Here is a 19,005-nt window from a genome sequence, read left to right as displayed (position 1 = left end):
TTGGGTGTATATGCTGATCTGCATCGGTGTAGCCATGAGAACTGCTGGGTCTCTGCTTTCACACAACCAGCAAAAAAGGAAGAAAGAACTGTTACTTGACAACTTTATTCCTCAAGCAAATAAAAATAAATAAATGAAACGTGTGGCATATTTAGGCAGGGTACTCTATAATTTATTTACTGGCAGACTATTAGGAAAGCAGCACCCATGTGGGATCCCCCAAGAGAAACCCATCCCTGCTGAGAGCCCGATATTTACCACGGGGAACAGAAACCTGCCTGCTCACTCCTCAGCTCCCCTGACAGTACACAGAAAACCCAAAGAGATTTTACCTTTTCGCTAACTCTTTAACTCCACTTATCTTAAAACATACCAGCTGTAACCTGCACCCCTAGACACGGGAACAATGCCACACAATTGCCTGTCTCCCTCTGTCCCGCTTTATATTACACAACCCTAATACCAGTGTAATTATATGGTACTTACACTGGTAAGTACAGTGTGACTACTGTGTAAACAAAATGTTATAAATGACTTATAACAGTTGCAGTGATTTGAGGCCTGTGTAACTGCACATGTAGCCACTACGTGTCACAGGAAATCTGTGGATTCCACTTTGTCGAGAACTGTAATAAACAGGTTTCTCTCTGAGTGAGTGTAACACCCAGGAGCCTGTGTGCTGTCAGTATGACGAATGGGGCTATAGCCCAACACGCCTTCATTAGCCTCTTATATGCTTACCACAGGAAAAATAAAAAAGTTAGAAACTCAAAAATGCAGTTTTCTTTTAATGAAACGTTGTTTTGTTGGTTCTTCTCTTTTCCCCGTGGAAGCGCACACCCTCTGCTGGATCTAATGCAGGTTTAAATAGGAAGATAACAGACACAGAGGCTGTGTCAGTGTATGTGAGGGGCAGGAAGGAGGCTGTGTCAGTGTATGTGAGGGGCAGGAAGGAAGGAGGCCGCAGCATGGCTCCGTATTTAAGACAGACGCAGAGGCCGTGTCAGTGTATGTGAGGGGCAGGAGGGAGGCCGCAGCATGGCTCCGTGTGAAAGACAGACACAGGGTAACACAAGCCTGCTGTAATCAAAAGCACATTCAGCAGCACCCTCACGCACACCTCTCACTCTCTAATGGAGCTGCAGACGCAGCGGACGCTTAGAAACTAACTGCCCGAGTCTAACAGCGTGTTCCTGCCCAAATAAGCATGGCCTGGCTGCCCCCACTTCCTGAAGAGAGACGACTGGAATCTCACCTGTGTGAATCAGCACATCAGAGCTCGTGGTCTCTGCTGACCTCCTGTGAACTCTCTCAGCCAGTCTGAGCTCCCCACTCTGTCATCGCTACAAAACCACAGGTTGAGTAAACTGAGGGATCCTGACAGAGCCGCTAACATGTAATGTTCGGGTAACGTCAATGTAACGTCACCGCAATGCCTTCACATAACTACAATATTCTGCCAATGTTGTGAAACTTATATGTCCTGGAAGATTCATTCTCAGGGCACCAGTTCAGGGGTGGGGGCTGTGGGGGGGGGGGGGGGGGGGGGGTGTTGTTTCACTGCTGTCCTGTTGGAGGTCCAGCTGAAAGCTGCTGACTGGGGTGGAGCTTTAGCTGCTCCTGTAATTACACTGTTATAAACCCATAAACAACTGCTGTTTCTGCAGGTACCACCTGCTTATTACTGCCATCTGAGGTAGGAGGGTCCACTACATGGTATTAATGCATAACCTCAGACGCACTGCTTCTGGGTGTTACATTACACAGTGATTAGCAGGATACAGGCAATCCTATTGGCAGAGAAAACATCCACACACTCAGAGTCATGACTGTGTGTCAGCTGCTCAGGTTTAAATTAAAAAGGCTTTTAATTCAAGTGGCCTGCTTCAGCTTCACTGTGAGCTCACAGTACAGAGTATCAGTGTCCATTTCAACAGGTCAAAGGTCAAAAACGTGGCATACTGCTCTGGAAGCAATGACCCTAACAGTCCTGAAGTATGTTTATTCAATTAATTAAATCTTTTCAATTAGTAAAGAGATTGGGCTGCACGTGATTAATGTTGACTACAGGGGAGATTATATAGTCTGTGTTTATAATGAGCAGAACATCAGTGGAGGCAGGAATGATGTTGTGGGTGAAACTCATGTAAACTGGCATGCGTATTTCCAGCACAGGGCGATTACTGAATAAAGAGAACCTCTCAGCGCTCTGCCTCCCGCCCTGCTTACAGCACTCTCAGCGCTCTGAGGCTAAGTGCTGTTATTATTATCACTAATATCATTTATTAATGTATTTGTTTGATTGGCTGCTCTTCTCTGCAGTGACTTACAGTTTAAATATTACTGTAAGATGGATATTACAGATGAAAATATGCTAGTGTCTTATGTGAGTTTTTGCCAGCAACCTTCTGGTTGCAGATACATTTACATTTATTTATTTAGCAGACGCTTTTATCCAAAGCGACTTACAAAAGTGCATACAGCAAGTATAGTGACAGTACGGGGACAGGATGTGTACAGTTCCACAATGAGACAGCTCTCTATTGCCTCCAGCACACTGCTGCTCCTGTCATCCACAGCTAGACTTCCTGCTGCTTAGAGTCATTTAAAGTCTGCTTAAAGACAACATTTCCTAACATGACTAAATGTGTAGTGTTCATGTTACTGTCCTAACTCACACACACTGCCACTGCGTCTCGCAGAAGCGGCCACGCCCTAACACCTTGCACACTCAGCAGCTGTCTGCCTCTTGGGCCTGTGTGCACATCAGCACCTACTCTCCACCACACCTGCCTGAGAACAATGCCAGAACCACAGCGTATGGAACACACACCACAAGGCTTACAGGATTTAACTGTAGCCAATGTGCAGAATTAATTAGCAAACAAAATGTTAATACGTAATGAAGTCATTACTCTGTGACTCCAATACCACGTGAACATTTAAATATATGAAAACTGCTGTGAGATCACCTGGGGTGCTGTTTATAAACATGTGCACAGATATGAAAATAACACAGCCAATCTGTGGTGACATTATCAGCACTAATTAGGAATATCATGAACACTAATTATGAATATTATCAACACTAATTAGGAATGTTGTGAACCCTGAGGAATAGGACCCCATGCTCCTGCAGTATTGCTCAGACAGGCTAAATGCCATATTTCCATACTGTTCCATACTCTTTATTCTGTGATTAAGTGATAAAAAATATACCTGTCATACAATTATAAATGACATGTAGAGAGAAGCTCTGAACATTCTGCCGTGCATTTTAAACCTGTGCATTCCAAACACAGGCTGCAGCTGTGCATGTTAACCCTGCTCCTTACAGGCTGTGCATGTTAACCCTGCTCCTTACAGGCTGTGCATGTTAACCCTGCTCCTTACAGACTGCAGCTGTGCATGTTAACCCTGCTCCTTACAGACTGTGCATGTTAACCCTGCTCCTTACAGACTGCAGCTGTGCATGTTAACCCTGCTCCTTACAGACTGTGCATGTTAACCCTGCTCCTTACAGGCTGCAGGCTGTGCATGTTAACCCTGCTCCTTACAGACTGTGCATGTTAACCCTGCTCCTTACAGACTGCAGCTGTGCATGTTAACCCTGCTCCTTACAGACTGCAGCTGTGCATGTTAACCCTGCTCCTTACAGACTGCAGCTGTGCATGTTAACCCTGCTCCTTACAGACTGTGCATGTTAACCCTGCTCCTTACAGACTGCAGCTGTGCATGTTAACCCTGCTCCTTACAGACTGCAGCTGTGCATGTTAACCCTGCTCCTTACAGACTGCAGCTGTGCATGTTAACCCTGCTCCTTACAGACTGTGCATGTTAACCCTGCTCCTTACAGACTGCAGCTGTGCATGTTAACCCTGCTCCTTACAGACTGCAGCTGTGCATGTTAACCCTGCTCCTTGCATCCATTTTGCATGTATTGCTGCCTCAGTGCTTCACTCCACCAGCAGATGCTCTGTTGCTCCCAACTTCCACTTCTCACTGTTAATGTTTCCATCAATACAATTTTATAATTCACAGCTTTCAGCTTTTTCAGCTTATTACTGCCAAAACTGGGACAGAAAGACGACCATAATGGGTAGCTAATGCTCCATCCATTACATACTCATTAGCTGTAACAGGTAAACAAGATAATGACCCTGTTTTTTTACAATTGAATGTTATTAATGACATTACAGGATGGAGCTTTGATGCTAACAACAATCCCATAAAAACATTAAGTTGAGAAATGTGCTTTATAATACTGTAAATGATGTCTTGTTGTGTACCCTGCTTGATCTGGGGAAAATGACAGAGCATCCATTTCCACACTGTTTCTTATTGTAACAGAGGTTTGTTGTCAGACATGTAAGGCATGCAGGAAATGGATTGTTGAGATATCAGTCTGGGTGTGACATCAGATGCTAGGTGTACTTAGTATCTCAGCCATCGTCTCTGCCAAAGCTAACAGTGCCAAAGCTAAAAGTGCTATTTGTTTCATCATTTTGAGTATCCAAAGGAAGAACACCCCTAGATAGCCTAGCAAAATGTACAGCCAGGAAACCTCACAGGCAAACAAGCAGGGAGGACAGCTGGAATGCAGAGTTTAGCCTCTTCTGTTTACCAGTCTCTGGTGTAACACATGCCAGTGTGGGGGGTGTGCTAGCTCCATTCCGTGCTGTGCCTCATTCAGTCCTCATTCAGATGTGTCAGAGAGGTCGTCTGCTTAGGCCCACCACAGAGTAAATCTCTGCTGTCATTCACTGTGTGCTCATTTTTAAAACCGCTCACTGCTCTCTCTTTCTGGAACTCTGGACATGTGAAAAAAGTCACACAGCTGAGCAGATTTCTGTTATTTGTTTTCCAATCAGATGAGTCATAATCTGAGGATTCTACAGTCTGTTCCCATCACATGCTGAAGTGCTATGTACAACACATTTCATGAAAACTTGCTACAATCTGTTTGTTGGCCAAAAAAATATTAACATGTCTTTGACTGGAAAGTCTCCTTTATTGCACTTTGCACAGATCATTGTGTCTGTATAATAATTTGATTTTCTTCACACCAGATTTTATTCATATCTAAAGTTTTGACACAGATCAGACACAGATTTTACAATGTGGAGAGCTCTGTTTCTTTCAGCCAATGGAACATCAAATTTCCTTTTCTGTAACTGGTCCAGCTTTAAAGCCATCATTAGCCAGCTCCGTTGATGGTAATATTGATGGTGACTGTTTAATATTGATTAACTAAAATATTATAAATGAGAGCGTTATCAGTAACATTGTAGTTAATATTAAAGATTGTAATCTAGACGAAAGCACATTTCCACAAACACTGGCTAGGAGGTGTATTCCTGTTACTGCAGGACTCTCAGTTCCTGGTAAAATGGTAACAGAGCAGGAATATGTCCTCTGAGTGTCTGTAAAATTGCCCATATAATAACCATGAAATACTGAGATTATATACATAACACCTGACCCCAGCTGTAATCATACCGCTGTCCCCTCACCCCGGTCCACATTCCCGAGCTGATAAAAACAGAATTCCATGTGTAAAATCGTTTTACAGCTGCATGGAGGTCCATATGGCTCGTATCTCATCACTCAGGTCAATTTATCAAAGCAATAAACAGCACAGGGAGCAAACCACACGACCAAACATGATCTGCAATGAGGGATCCAGAGTCTCACACACACTGAGAGTGAGTCAGAGAGAGGCAGAGTCACACACCCTGAGAGTGAGTCAGAGAGGGCCAGAGTCACACACACCCTGAGAGTGAGTCAGAGAGGGCCAGAGTCACACACACCCTGAGAGTGAGTCAGAGAGGGCCAGAGTCACACACCCTGAGAGTGAGTCAGAGAGGGCCAGAGTCACACACACCCTGAGAGTGAGTCAGAGAGAGGCAGAGTCACACACCCTGAGAGTGAGTCAGAGAGGACCAGAGTCACACACGCACTGAGAATGAGTCAGAGAGGGCCAGAGTCACACACGCACTGAGAATAAGTCAGAGAGGGTCAGAGTCACACACACACTGAGAGTAAGTCAGAGAGAGGCAGAGTCACACACACACTGAGAGTAAGTCAGAGAGAGGCAGAGTCACACACCCTGAGAGTGAGTCAGAGAGAGGCAGAGTCATCTCATTCTTCAGTGAATGAATGAATGAATGATATTGTACTTTATGACTGTGCTCAAGTTTAAATGACACTCGTGAGAATGATTCTGAAACAGGCTGCAAACACAGTTGTCCCCCTCAGAGGTCTGAAAATCATAAGGTTCTCAGATTCTATAAACACCATATTTCAGCCAAATGAAAAGGCAGAGCAGCTGTATTCTCTCTCGTGGTTCATCCTGTGACTCTCCTTATCCACCCGGCATTATGAACTCAGCGAGGCACTGACTCCAGCAGCCCTGAGCCCTGACTCAACATTGCAACCACATTCAAAGGTGACTTTGATCACGGGCAGAGAATCAGCCAGGCTGTGTGTAAGTCACACTGTTGAGTGGTTTTGCGCAGAGACTATCAGAGTGGACAATACAATATAAAGTGTTAAAACTAAGCAGTCAAGCTCTTTGCGAAAGAAGATAATAAAACTAGTAAGAATGCAATGTGATAAACCACGCAAAATACACAATGATCCATACCCTTCTGCTGAAGTCACAGGTCTTTGAAGCAGGGAGTCCGATGGTGCTGAAGGTTAACATTGAGAGAACCAGAAGACATATGACCATTTGCTGTGTCTGTAAAACAGAGGGAATAATCCAACTATTAGATTAGGACACTTTGGTGGCCATTCAGCCAAACCCCTGATGGATTTTACTTCACTTCAGTGAACACAGAGATGGTAGTGACTGGAAGGAGAGAGGCATTTTAAATTCCTCACAGAGCTCCACAGCAGCTCCGCTGAAAGCTGCCTTATGTTTCCACACACATCGCCTGGCAGTCCTTCCTCCTGGCGTGGGTTCCTGACGGCAAAGCGAAGCTTTGTGAATCCCCTGACAGATGGTGACACCATGTGCTGTCAATCACTGCCATGTATGAACCAATCAAAAGACTTTGTTCTCCAAACAAAAGGAGGCAGCAGGTTGAGATCAGGGAGTCCCTGAGGGGTTGTGATAGCTCCGCTCATTTTTAGGTGTATGAAAGCATCGCTTTTCTTGACCTTGGCATTCTCTCCAAAACTACAACAGCTGGTGAAGGCAGGATCTGTCCAGGGCATTCAGGAAATCTCCCAGCAGGCACTGGGGCCCCACGCTGTGCTGGAAGCACTGTGATGCATACCACTGGGGCAGTACAGAGACGAGTCTCAGCCAGCACAGAGGCATAGCGGAGACGAGTCTCAGCCAGTACAGAGACAGTGCAGAGACGAGTCTCAGCCAGCACAGAGGCATAGCGGAGACGAGTCTCAGCCAGCACCGAGGCATAGCGGAGACGAGTCTCAGCCAGTACAGAGACAGTGCAGAGACGAGTCTCCAGCACGCTCTCCCTCTTTCCTGCATACAGACCTGTCGTTCCCCTGAACACACATGCTGACATGCCCCCCGTAACTGTCAGAGGGTGAGCTGTCCAACTCTGAATGACGGGGTGATCCAAGCCACGCATTAACACCCGCCAAATGCAAACCTCTGTTCTTTCACAGAGAAAGGCTGAAAGACTTTAAGTGAATTTCTCCTATTTCTATGCATTTAGCCTTGCTTTAGAATTTTTGTTCATTGTCTGTGTTTAACTAAATTAAGCATTTAGTAATTAATTACTATCTTAAAGCAACGTAGCAAGAATGGAAGGTTTACTTTTACAAGGTCCCCTTGTAAGAAAAGCGCATTTTATATAAAGATGTTTTGAATTGCTTGGCTTTCAAATACACAATTTAAATATACATAACTCCTCAGGCAATGCGAAAAAGGTCCATTTTCTTCACATTTGCAGTGTTAGGGCACCAGTGCTGTTAGCCATGTATTTTGCTTCCTCATGAAAAAGTAAAGACATAAATAAATATGCAATGCAATAAAAGAAAAATCGATGTCTCTGTAAAACGATCTTTTATTTAATTTACATCTAAGATCCTCTGTGAGATATAAGCTGCTGCGTTCATGTGGCCTTTCTGCAAAAGCCAGGAAGTGGTTTCTCCTAAAGCCAGGGAAGGTGTAGGAAGTGGTTTCTCTTAAAGCCATGGGAAGGTGTAGGAAGTGGTTTCTTCAGACTGGATCATCGGGGGGTAGAAGTACGGCAGAAGTGAGAGAGGGGAGCAGGTTTTTATTCATGGAGGCTTTGTCTGTGAGGATCCTATGTGTGTCTGGTGGCTGGGTCCTGCCCGAATCTGGTATAAGCATGTTAAAACCAGGGCTCTGTTAAACACCTCTCACAGACAAACCCCTCTTTAGGAGATGTGGTCTGATATATTCAGGGTAATGGTGAGATATTAGCGTGCCCGTGGCTGTGGCGATGTTTCCCTCGCTGCAGATGCACGGGGGTCGGCTGCGGCTCCAGCTTTGTTTGCTGTGTAACTGGAGGATTCTTTATAGGCTGAGAAACGGCACGGCTGTGTTCTAACGGCCATGCAGCATGAAACACAGACGCCGAAGTGAAAACACAGAGCCCAGGACTGATTACTGTGCGTTAATGAGCCTCACCACTGCGTCTGCAGTAAATACCATGGGGCAGAGAGCTGGAGCCCTCTTTAAACACGAGAGACCCATGAATTACACCCTGTGAGGGGCCTGAACACGGCGCAAATCTCCGTGGTATGAGACGACGCACTGACAGACACCATCAGGACTCTGACAAGCTGTAAACTCCCAGATTCGCACCATGTGAAGAGGATTTTCTGTGGCGTTTCTGAGAGCGTGAATATGAGTGAAATAAAAAACTAAAATTACTCAGTTTATGGTGAAAACTGTGTGACCTGCATGTTCAGGTAAACATAAGTACTGGAAATTACTGAGCACAGTCCATGGTAATTTGTTCCATCAGAAAGTCTATTGTGTAACACAACATTCAGCTTCGGTTGAAAATAGCATCATACTTTCACCTCACTTGAAATAATGAAATAATGAAATAGTGAAGTAAAGCAGCTTTGTGGAATGAAGTTGAATGATGTGAGAAACACGTATGTTATTTTTATGAAAGTAAAACAGTTCCAGTCTAATTAGGTCTCTTTTTAAATGAAATAACACAACACAGCCGTCTATTCACACATATATCACCTCTGCTGTTTTACACTGTAAAATGAACACAGAAACCCTGCCTGTCCATTGATATTACTGAGGAAAACAGAGGTATGGTCAGGTCCTCACGAGAAGCTACAGAGAGCCTGCAGAAAGGGCTTATGAACCTGCAGAAAAGGCTTATGAACCTGTAGAAAAGGCTTATGAATCTGCAGAAAAGGCTTATGAATCTGCAGAGAGGGCTTATGAACTTGCAGAAAGGGCTTATGAACCTGCAGAGAGGGCTTATGAAGCTGCAGAGAGGGCTTATGAACCTGCAGAAAGGGCTTATGAACCTGCAGAGAGGGCTTATGTACCTGCAGAAAAGGCTTATGAACCTGCAGAAAAGGCTTATGAATCTGCAGAGAGGGCTTATGAACCTGCAGAAAGGGCTTATGAACCTGCAGAAAAGGCTTATGAACCTGCAGAGAGGGCTTATGAACCTGCAGAAAGGGCTTATGAACCTGCAGAAAAGGCTTATGAACCTGCAGAAAAGGCTTATGAACCTGCAGAGAGGGCTTATGACCCTGCAGAGAGGGCTTATGAACCTGCAGAAAAGGCTTATGAATCTGCAGAGAGGGCTTATGAACCTGCAGAAAAGGCTTATGAACCTGCAGAGAGGGCTTATGAACCTGCAGAAAAGGCTTATGAACCTGCAGAAAAGGCTTATGAACCTGCAGGAAACGCTTCTGAAATGAAAATATATATCATTCACTGCCTTGCTGTGAACCATCTGCCCCAGTTAAGCCTTTTTCTGCAAGATGTTGGAAATGTAGGGATAAGTGAACAAATAAAGAACTGAGCAGATCACAGATCAGTGCAGTTTCACTTCACCCAGCTGTGTGAGCATCAGGTCATCTTAGCATGGCTGGTCTGGGTTGTCATGTGACCTTAAAGACCATATATGGAAATATATGCCTGGGGTTTTTTAATCACCTGTTTTTGGTTACAGATCACAGAGGTGTACTCCGCTTACAAGGACAGATATAACTAGTCCCAGCACCAAGGTTAAAGGCATTAAAATGCTTATGTGCTTGAATACTCACTGCTGTAGAAGATGGTGTAATAAGCTGTAGGGGGTTCCAAAGTGCCCATTAAAGCTCAATTTCGCATTAAGAGGAAATTAAGAGTCAGTGAGTCTATACCATTAAGAACATTTAAAACGAATGTAAAGCTACAGTCATTTGGAGAATTAGCATGAGTGAATGACTGAACATTGAACTGTTATTCTGTTGAACACATACAATATCAGTTATTGCACGTCTGCTATTACATCCAAGATGCACATTTCAAAGCCCACCGTTTCCATAAATAATTAATACTCAAAGGTAGACATACAAAATTAAATGTCCCGAGGCAAAAATGAAGACAAGACAAGCACAGGCAGACATCGCAGACCTCGCCCCCTAGTGGTCCCCATGCTGTATCACATGCATACAGAGCTACATGAAAGACCTTAGCAGCAAAGCTGGTGAACCAACCAGGCTAATTAGTCATGTAAGGATATACGGTGTCATAATGGCTTCTGTGTGACACTGCAATGACTTAGATACACAGAGCCTGTAGCCAAAGTCTCTAGCAGCCTCTAGCCTGGGTTGTTTCAGCTGCATTGAGAGACAGCATTTGAGACAGACCCTTTTATCTAAAGTGACTTACACAAGCAAAAAGCCATATAAGGAGTTACGATAATAGAAGTGCTGCTTGACTAATTTCACCAGGTTTCAATAGCTAGCCAGACCAGGTACAAGCTAGATTCACATTATCAAAAGCTTTAGATTCAACAAACAATTTGTGGGTGGACCTCAAGTTTTCATTTTATTAAGAGTGGGAAAGGGTTACGAACCCTGGAATGGGTGGGGTAATCATGTGATCTCAGTGCTGCAAAGAGCAAGGTATTTTGATTGGCTCAGACAAGTCAGTGATTGACAGCTGATGTTAGCTCCACCCATTAGAGGGTTCATGAAGCGCCAGACTCCCACCACTACATCACTGCGGTTTGCGCGCTGCCCATCGAGCAGCTAACACGTGGTTTTCTGGTGACACCGATGTCATGTAGCACATGGCAGGGGCATAACATCGCTGCAGCATTTGGCAAAATTGTCAGTCTACTGTGTTTTATCTGTGTGTGTAATTGCACAGTACTGGCACAGATGCAGAAACACCAGCCGCTCTTTTTTGATTCATGAGACAGGCACAATACTTCAGCTAATAAGAAAAAGCCTATAAACCCACAGTCTCAGTTAATGAAAGAATGCTTACTGTGTACTGCTGATCCTACAGGCTGCTACTGGCCAGAGTTCCTTCACAGGTCAGACCAATTTCCTGCATCTTCCCACCTCAAAGAAACAGGGAAACAGGAAAAGTGTAAATAATTATTTATTTATAAAGCTGGTGATCCATGCTGAGCTCACGTGGCTGAGCGAATCAGAGGCTGCGGTTTAGGCGAGGGGAGGGGCCAGTGCGGAGCGGCACCCTCCGAGACGGCACTCGATCACGCCGGAATGCAGCGGAGGAGCCTCTGAACGAGGCCATCGATTTCCCTCCGGCTGCCACTTCATCACTCCGGCAGACGCCCCGCATCGATTCCTCCTCCTCTTTCTTTTGTTTGTAATTTTGTTACCTCGGAGCTGGCCGCTAAGATAAACCCCAGCGCACATCGCTCTGCAGAGAGATGAAGGATCACCACATCAAAGAAAAAGTTCAGCCGGCCGAATTCTGGGGCGTGGCTCCGCCCTTCAGCTTTCATTCCAGCCAATCCAGAGCAGCGGGGGAATGAAAGCTGTGCTCACCAGCACAGGAGCACCTGACATTACCTCAGAAATAACCTCACAAACATCTCCAACAGTTCCTGACAGGCTGCAGGAGTATAACTTTAACCATGAGTTGATTCTTGCCCTGAAAGCACCACTGAGAGAATCTGGCCCTTCAGGAGACAGTAATAGCCCTCCCCCTGGCTTCTGATGTATGACTTACACACAGCATGAAGCCTGAGGATGAGAGGTGGGTTTCACACTGGATAAATTCACACTTTGCTGTCCCATCACTGTGACTGTGTGGAACTACAGTTCACTATAAACTCCATTCAGAGTCACGTACATGTCCTGATATCGACCAATCACAACAGGCATGGATATTCTGTGAGGGCTGACACGCATTACCATAATTTGACATTATTATAACTAACACAGTTGCAGTCACAACAATAAATACTTATTATTATTATAGCATATTAAGAGAACAACCCAAACAAATATTGGTCTGTGCCAGCTTCCCTGTGGGAACACAGTCAGCTCCACCTGTGTAGGGGGCCAGTACTGGGGGCGGGGCTTCAGTGTAAATATGACACTAAACTGGTGATTTCAATACTATAGATATGCAAAGTGGAGTAGGCAGACAGGAGATCTGTCTGCTGATGCATGAACGGGCGGGTTATGTATTTCCTGAGGAAAGATGCGTTACTGTGCTGAAACGCACCCCCCTAGACCCCCCCTCCATGCACAGCTCCTCTCCGCGCGTCTGCGCAGGTGCAGACGCTGCCAGCTCACTCCACCACGCGTCAGCAACGGCACCGCATCCCTGAGTCACTGCAGTCTGCGTCTCCGCGCCTTTTTCATCATCTCTGAACACCGAAAACATCTAAAATAGCCTGTTTTTCCCTCAGCCTGTTTTTCCCTGAAAGTGAACACTTTTCAGGATGATAGCATGAAGTGATGGGTGCATCACTCCCACAGACAGACTCATCCCCTCTGCGCTCTGAGAGGGTGCTGATGGCTTTGAGCAGGCTTCAGTGTGCAGGTCTGGCAGGCTCCTCTCTCTCAGAATCACCCCCTGCCCTCTTTGCCTCTCAGGGCTGCTCAGTCTCACTCAGTGTCTCAGAAAGCACTTTGCTGGACATGTGAGCTCAACACGATGCTTACGGGAGAACATATTACAGTGGAACAGTTAGCATGAATGCTATTAGCTAATTGCCTCCACTTCCATTTATTTAAAGCCAGTTACCGTATGGCAGCCAGTTTAGCACAGTCCAGCTAGCAGGAGAAGGCCTTGTGCTTCTCTCCTCCACCGAGCCTCCACCTGCTCTCCTGGCAGCTACTCCACCCCCTCCCCTTGGCCTGCTTCCAGTCAGGCATGCTTGGCACTGACCACCAGAAAAATATAACTAGAAAATCTTACCCCTGGCCTTAAAAATGAATATTATGTGTTTATGTATTCACAGCCAAAGACAGCTGTAGATTGAATAAACCACCACAGAAACCTAAATGAAAACATCCATATCATCCATGATATCAGTGCCACTGTGAATGTTTTCCTGAAGGGAGTGTGTGAGCGTTTATGATCCTATCAGAGCAATTTCATATTATAACTACAGATAACATCTACCAGGCTCAGGATGCAGAGAGCTGACAGGCGGCTTAGCCTTAGCATTAGCATCCCTTCCTCCACTCTGCAGCTTTTTAAACCACCCCTCAGAGCCGAATGGCCTCTCTCATTACCTGTGCCTCAGACACACCTGAGCTGTGATGAGCTACTGTGTCTTCCTCATTCTGCTTTGGAGTAACTCCTGTGTTTCTGCCACTGAAATAATAACCCCAAATCTTCTCATTATCAGCTCACACTGGGCCAATCTGCTGTTTTGACAGCACTGTTTTTATCGCCACAGTGAGAAACCGCGTCTGAAACAACATCCATCATGGTGTCAGCGGTGGAACGCATGAGGAACCACCCAGGTGGCACAAACACGCACTCCTGAGTCTCGCTCGGAAAAAGAGCAGCTCTGTCTCAGAGAGGACAGGGACTCTGAGGGAGAACAGCTCCTTCACTGTGTGGCTCTGCACTCAGGAACGCGGCCATGGTATGACCTGCTCAGAGGAAGAACAGGCCTCAGATCCATGCCAGGGTGTCCAATCAGCTCCTTCCTCCATATCACAGCGGCAGCAGCTGGTACACTTTAATTGAAGCACAATATCGACTGGAAGGCGAGCTCTAGCAGTGTTCCTGCTGTCTCTGTCCTACTGACCCGTGACATCACTTCCTGCTCCTCTGAAGGCTCTGATGCTGACTCCTGACCTGAAGAAATGCATGATGGGAAGGGTGGGCTCTGCAGTGTGTGTGTGGGAATGAGGAGACGGCTGAGGAATGCAGGGGGCTGCTTCTACCTCTCTACACTACAGAACCTCTGTAAGTACTCTCTGCCACAAATAAGCAGTTTAAGTGTTCAGTAGATTACTGGATTGCTCTCACTTAGGGATGAATGTGTCCATTTTAACATGCTAAATGATTCTTAAATGAATGCACGCTAGGGGAACTGTGTCAGTGGCCCTCCAGCTGTACTGAATAGACTGTACTGTACTACATACTCCAGACCGCAGGACCAGGACCTAAAGCCTAACGAGTATCAGAAACACAATATAAAGCAGATGTGAATTTTCATGCAGTAAAAGTGTAAGGGTACTTTATCTGGCTTGGAGTCCAATGAAGGGATCACCACTGGCTGCGGCCTGAGGCTGTTGACCCTCCATGCGGACATCATAAACAGGGAAAAAAGGGGGACGATGTGGTGGAAGAGGGATGCTGTGAGCAGCTGACCTGGGAAAGGTTTGTCTGAATAAAACCTATGAGCTCCCTGTCGCAGTTGGAAAACGACGCGGCTGAAATCGAATCTGGGACACAGGGCTCAGTCTGTATTTAAAGCAAACGCCTTAACCTACTAGCCTATGCTGACCTACTGAGCTAACCAGGAGCTCAGTGTAACACGACGTTCAATAATACAGCAACAACAAACAGCATGTTTTACACAGGCCACTGAGAGCACAGTCCCCGGCTGACAATGTACTCCTCATACGGCTCTAAGCAGCTTAGCTGTAAATACTGCAGGTCTCAGGGTTCATCCTCATCACTCCTCAAGCCTGTAATGCACCAAGCTGCTCGAACCCCGGCTGTCTGTCCCACACCTGTAGATCTCCCCCACACCTGCACACCACCCCCACACATGCGCATCTCTAACACACCTGCACACCTCTCCCACATCTGAGTTCCTTCCTCTCTTTCTCATCCCCCCTCCGGCTGTGGCAGTGCATTCAGGCCTGATATCATCTCTAATCCTCAGCTCTCACACCCGCTCTCACACCCGCTCCTTTGCGTTGGTATCGCTCAGAGCGAGGTGATCTGCTCTGAGGCCAGCACCTTAATGCATACACTCACGCACACATGCACGTGCACGCACGCACACATGCACAGATGCACACACACACGCACATGCACACACACACACACACACACACACGCACACACACACGCACACACACACGCACACACACTCTCCATGTTTTAGCAGTATTTAGTATTTAAACACAGTAACCCAACATGCAGTGATTCTGCAGATATACACAACACTGTCTCTAACCCGTGGGATTTCCCAGGGATCGTCCTGCCCAGACAGCCTGCAGGAGAGCTCCTGACCCCCTCACTTCATCCGAAGAACCGTTCTGGGTGACATTTCAGACATCCCCTGAAAGTGTCTCTCTTGCATTAATAATTGCATTTAAATGATGCGTCAGGATAGCTGATAGGAGATCAGTACCTCCTGAGCTTCTGTTTTTTGAGAATGCTTTATGGTGCCTCTCCTGGCAGAGAGACCTTTCCCATCATACATCTGTGCTGTGGAATCAGTCTCTTCCTTACAGTGAATTGCTGAATCAGCCAATCTGTGTACATCCATATGAATGCTCTGGCTGTGTGACCGGTGTGTTTTTACAGGTCCCGGGGCCTCATTTATAAAACGTGCGTATGCACAAATTTCATTCTTTGTACAAGGTGACCTTGCACACCTTCTCAGGTGTGTGCAGAAGTGTGGCACCTGCTTTGTCAAAAGCAGTGCGCTCCGGTGAGCGGGTGTGGGGGTACAGTCTGCTGTGTGCAGCCTCAGGGGTGTCTGAGGGTCAGTCTTCAGCATCAGGATTGAGGCAGGATGTCAGCATTTAGCCGCTATCACCACATTCACAATTACAGTTTGCCAATTAATTATTATAAGCCGGATGATTAGTTATGTAGTATATTTGTTTATTGAAACTTGAATTGTGTTGTGCGTGTTTATATAATTCAATGGTAAAAGCTTATTTATTCCCCTGTAAATTTGATAGCTGCACAGTTTTATCAGAATAGCAAAAAAAAAAAAAAATTGCCTTTCTCATAATGTGCTCTTGCAGAGGTGGTACGAGTGGTCTGGAGCAGGTGTGTTGATACATAAAAACAATTTTCAAATACAAACAAACTGATGAATTTCAGACATCAGATTGATTGCATGCACCATTACGCACAGACATGTTGGTACGCATGAATCTGCCCGTTGGCTTCACTTGAGTTTATTTCAGTGTTTTATTTGCTGCAGCTTGTGAATATGCCGCTGTCCCTCAGCACACAGAGAATGAGTTTGCTCTTTAAAAATGGATGAATTCCTGATGCCAAAAATAAAAACGGAGCATCCATCACCCTCAGTGTGTTTGTTCTCGTACTGAGAGCCATTAGCGTGTGACGGTTATTCTGCACTGAGGTTATTCCCACATGCGGGACACACCTTTCCACCTCAAAGCCATCACCCTCCCAAGCAGATCACGCCATCGCCGTGAAAAATCAGGGTAACAGAAATGCAAAATTACACATACGATACACTTACATGTTCATGAATGGGCTAATGTGGTAGACAACACATCACACACACAGGGGTACGCACACACAAAAACAACATCACGCCTGTCTGGAGAGAATACCTCCAATGGTAAAACAGAATAATTACAGTGTTTATTCAGACGCAGAGTGTGCCTGATATGTAAAAGCTGATGAGAAGAATTTTCAGTGATTTAGCTGGTGTTTAAATAACACCCCCGCCCCCCACGCCCTCCCCCCACAGCCATCCCTGCAAGCACCAGAGCAGAGGCCGCCAGGTGTGTGTGGCACACCTTTAATATCCACACACCTGTCCCTGCGCCTCCTGCTACACACGTCATTGCTCATTTCCATAATTATCATCATTACACATAAACACAGGATATTTTCCCCATTGCACAGCCTGTAACAGATTCCAAACAGAAACACGTGTGTTCATCTGGAGATTCCAAACAGAAACACGTGTGTTTATCTGGAGATTCCAAACAGAAACACGCGTGTTTATCTGGAGATTCTGGACTCTTCCACACACTGCTGGTAGCAGCATGAGAGACTGCAGGACAATAACTCTAAAGAAGCGTCTCGATTGCAGTGCGAGGAAATACAAACACACAGCAGAGTAGAATACTGTCTCATCTGTGCTCTATCAGACAGTCCATCCTCTTGGATCCAGACTGATAAAACTGTCCTCAATTAAACCGCCGTATCGGACATGGAAGTGTTACTGTGGGCAGTATGATGGCAGTGATGTGTGAGGTTCTGCAGCTCATATCAGGTTGGGAGAAGAGGGCCTGGGGCAGTGTGTGTGAGGACAGTGGTGTTGATCCGGGGGGGTGATCTGTAGCTCTCAGAGAGAGACCTGTATACCTGCACACAGCTGAGACTAGCCCTCAGCCTGAGAGAGACACTCCTCAGCCAGAGAGCTTCCACTCTCCCAGAAACCTCACTGCTGGTGCACCATTGAAACTAGGGGAGTATTTCTGTTCCCCAGAAACTTCTCCAGAACCTGTCAAAACTGCTCAAAGGGATCCGTTTGACACCTATCCAGAATAAATCTATCCAGACTTCTTCATATTAAACACTGCTTGGTGGTTTGGTGCAGGTGCCAATGGGCAAGTCAGGCTGTAATTGGAGACAGAATTACCACTCTGAAGAAAGACCATACAACTCTACCATGTAAAAAACACCAAAAAAAACAAAAACAAAACAAGAACAAAAAACCATTAACTACAACACAAATGTGCACAGACCACAGCCGAAGTGGGAAGTTTGAGAGGCAGCGATGTCAGCCATAGTTTATTACAGCTAATGCACCATCTGTTTCAGCAGGCTCCTGCCATTAAAAATGTACGAGGAAATAAATGGTAGCTGGAGATTTATCATCTGTCCAGTCAGTTTAACCCTTCAGTCACCGGTCTGCTGAACAGAGAGAGCCAGCCATGTGTGACAGAGGTGTCCCTTGTTGCGGGAAATGTATGTAACCATAGCTACGGCAATTAGATTTCACGTTATGATATGTGGTAGCAGTGCTGGTTTTAAACAGGGTCTTTAAAGCCCTTTGTCTAGTTAAGAGCGGTATCACCCCAGCAAGGAGGGCTGGGATGAGCAGCACCCCATGTGAGACACAGCTGCAGTGAATCAGGCCGCAGTCAGTCAGAGGTGTTTGACTGGAATTTGTTGTGACGATCTGGCCGCAGTCGGTATGACAGAGCTGAGAACGGGCTGTGTTCTCTGCAGCGGCTGTGTGATGTTTCAGAGGCCCGGTGAGTGACAGCACATAAAAGCGTGTTGTATAACACATACACGCGTCACGCAAACGGTCGTGAGAAGCCCTCTGACATCCACGTTTTACTGCCATTAGGAGAGAGGGCGCTTTTCAGAGAGAAACGCTAAAAGCCGGGCGGCTCTTCAGAGGCGTCAGCGCCTCAGTGCTGCTCAGAACACACTCAGCTGATGCACTCAGACGACTTTCACTCTCGCTACTCTCAACCCGCCTCACACACAGGAAGCTCTTGGCATTTCCCGCATCAGTATGGAGGCAAACGCAGGATGCCACAGTAATAATGACATTTCTATCAGTCTGCAGAAGTGTGGCTGAGCCACTCACAGCATGACTCATTCTGAAAGGGCAGGCCAAC

General features: G+C 46.0%; 1 protein-coding gene across 3 annotated transcripts in view; it reads right to left on the bottom strand.

Annotated features, from left to right (window-relative positions):
- The window catches only part of mgat4c (mgat4 family member C), a 61,658-nt gene that overhangs the window by 28,040 nt on the left and 14,613 nt on the right, over positions 1-19,005 (bottom strand). The window contains exons 2-3 of one of the 3 annotated variants that reach the window (XM_036518250.1): positions 11,465-11,541; positions 6,647-6,742 (exon numbers count right to left, since the gene is read on the bottom strand). The exons of 1 other annotated variant lie outside the window; for it this stretch is intronic. The gene's annotated coding sequence lies outside the window, so the exon portion shown is untranslated. The remainder of the gene's footprint in view (positions 1-6,646; positions 6,743-11,464; positions 11,542-19,005) is intronic. One more of the 3 variants, XM_036518251.1, reaches the window with a different exon arrangement.

Source organism: Megalops cyprinoides, chromosome 23 (assembly GCF_013368585.1).
Source record: "Megalops cyprinoides isolate fMegCyp1 chromosome 23, fMegCyp1.pri, whole genome shotgun sequence".
NCBI lineage: Eukaryota > Metazoa > Chordata > Actinopteri > Elopiformes > Megalopidae > Megalops > Megalops cyprinoides.
Note: the sequence above shows the minus strand (reverse complement) of the source record. Positions and strands in the feature narration are given on the sequence as shown.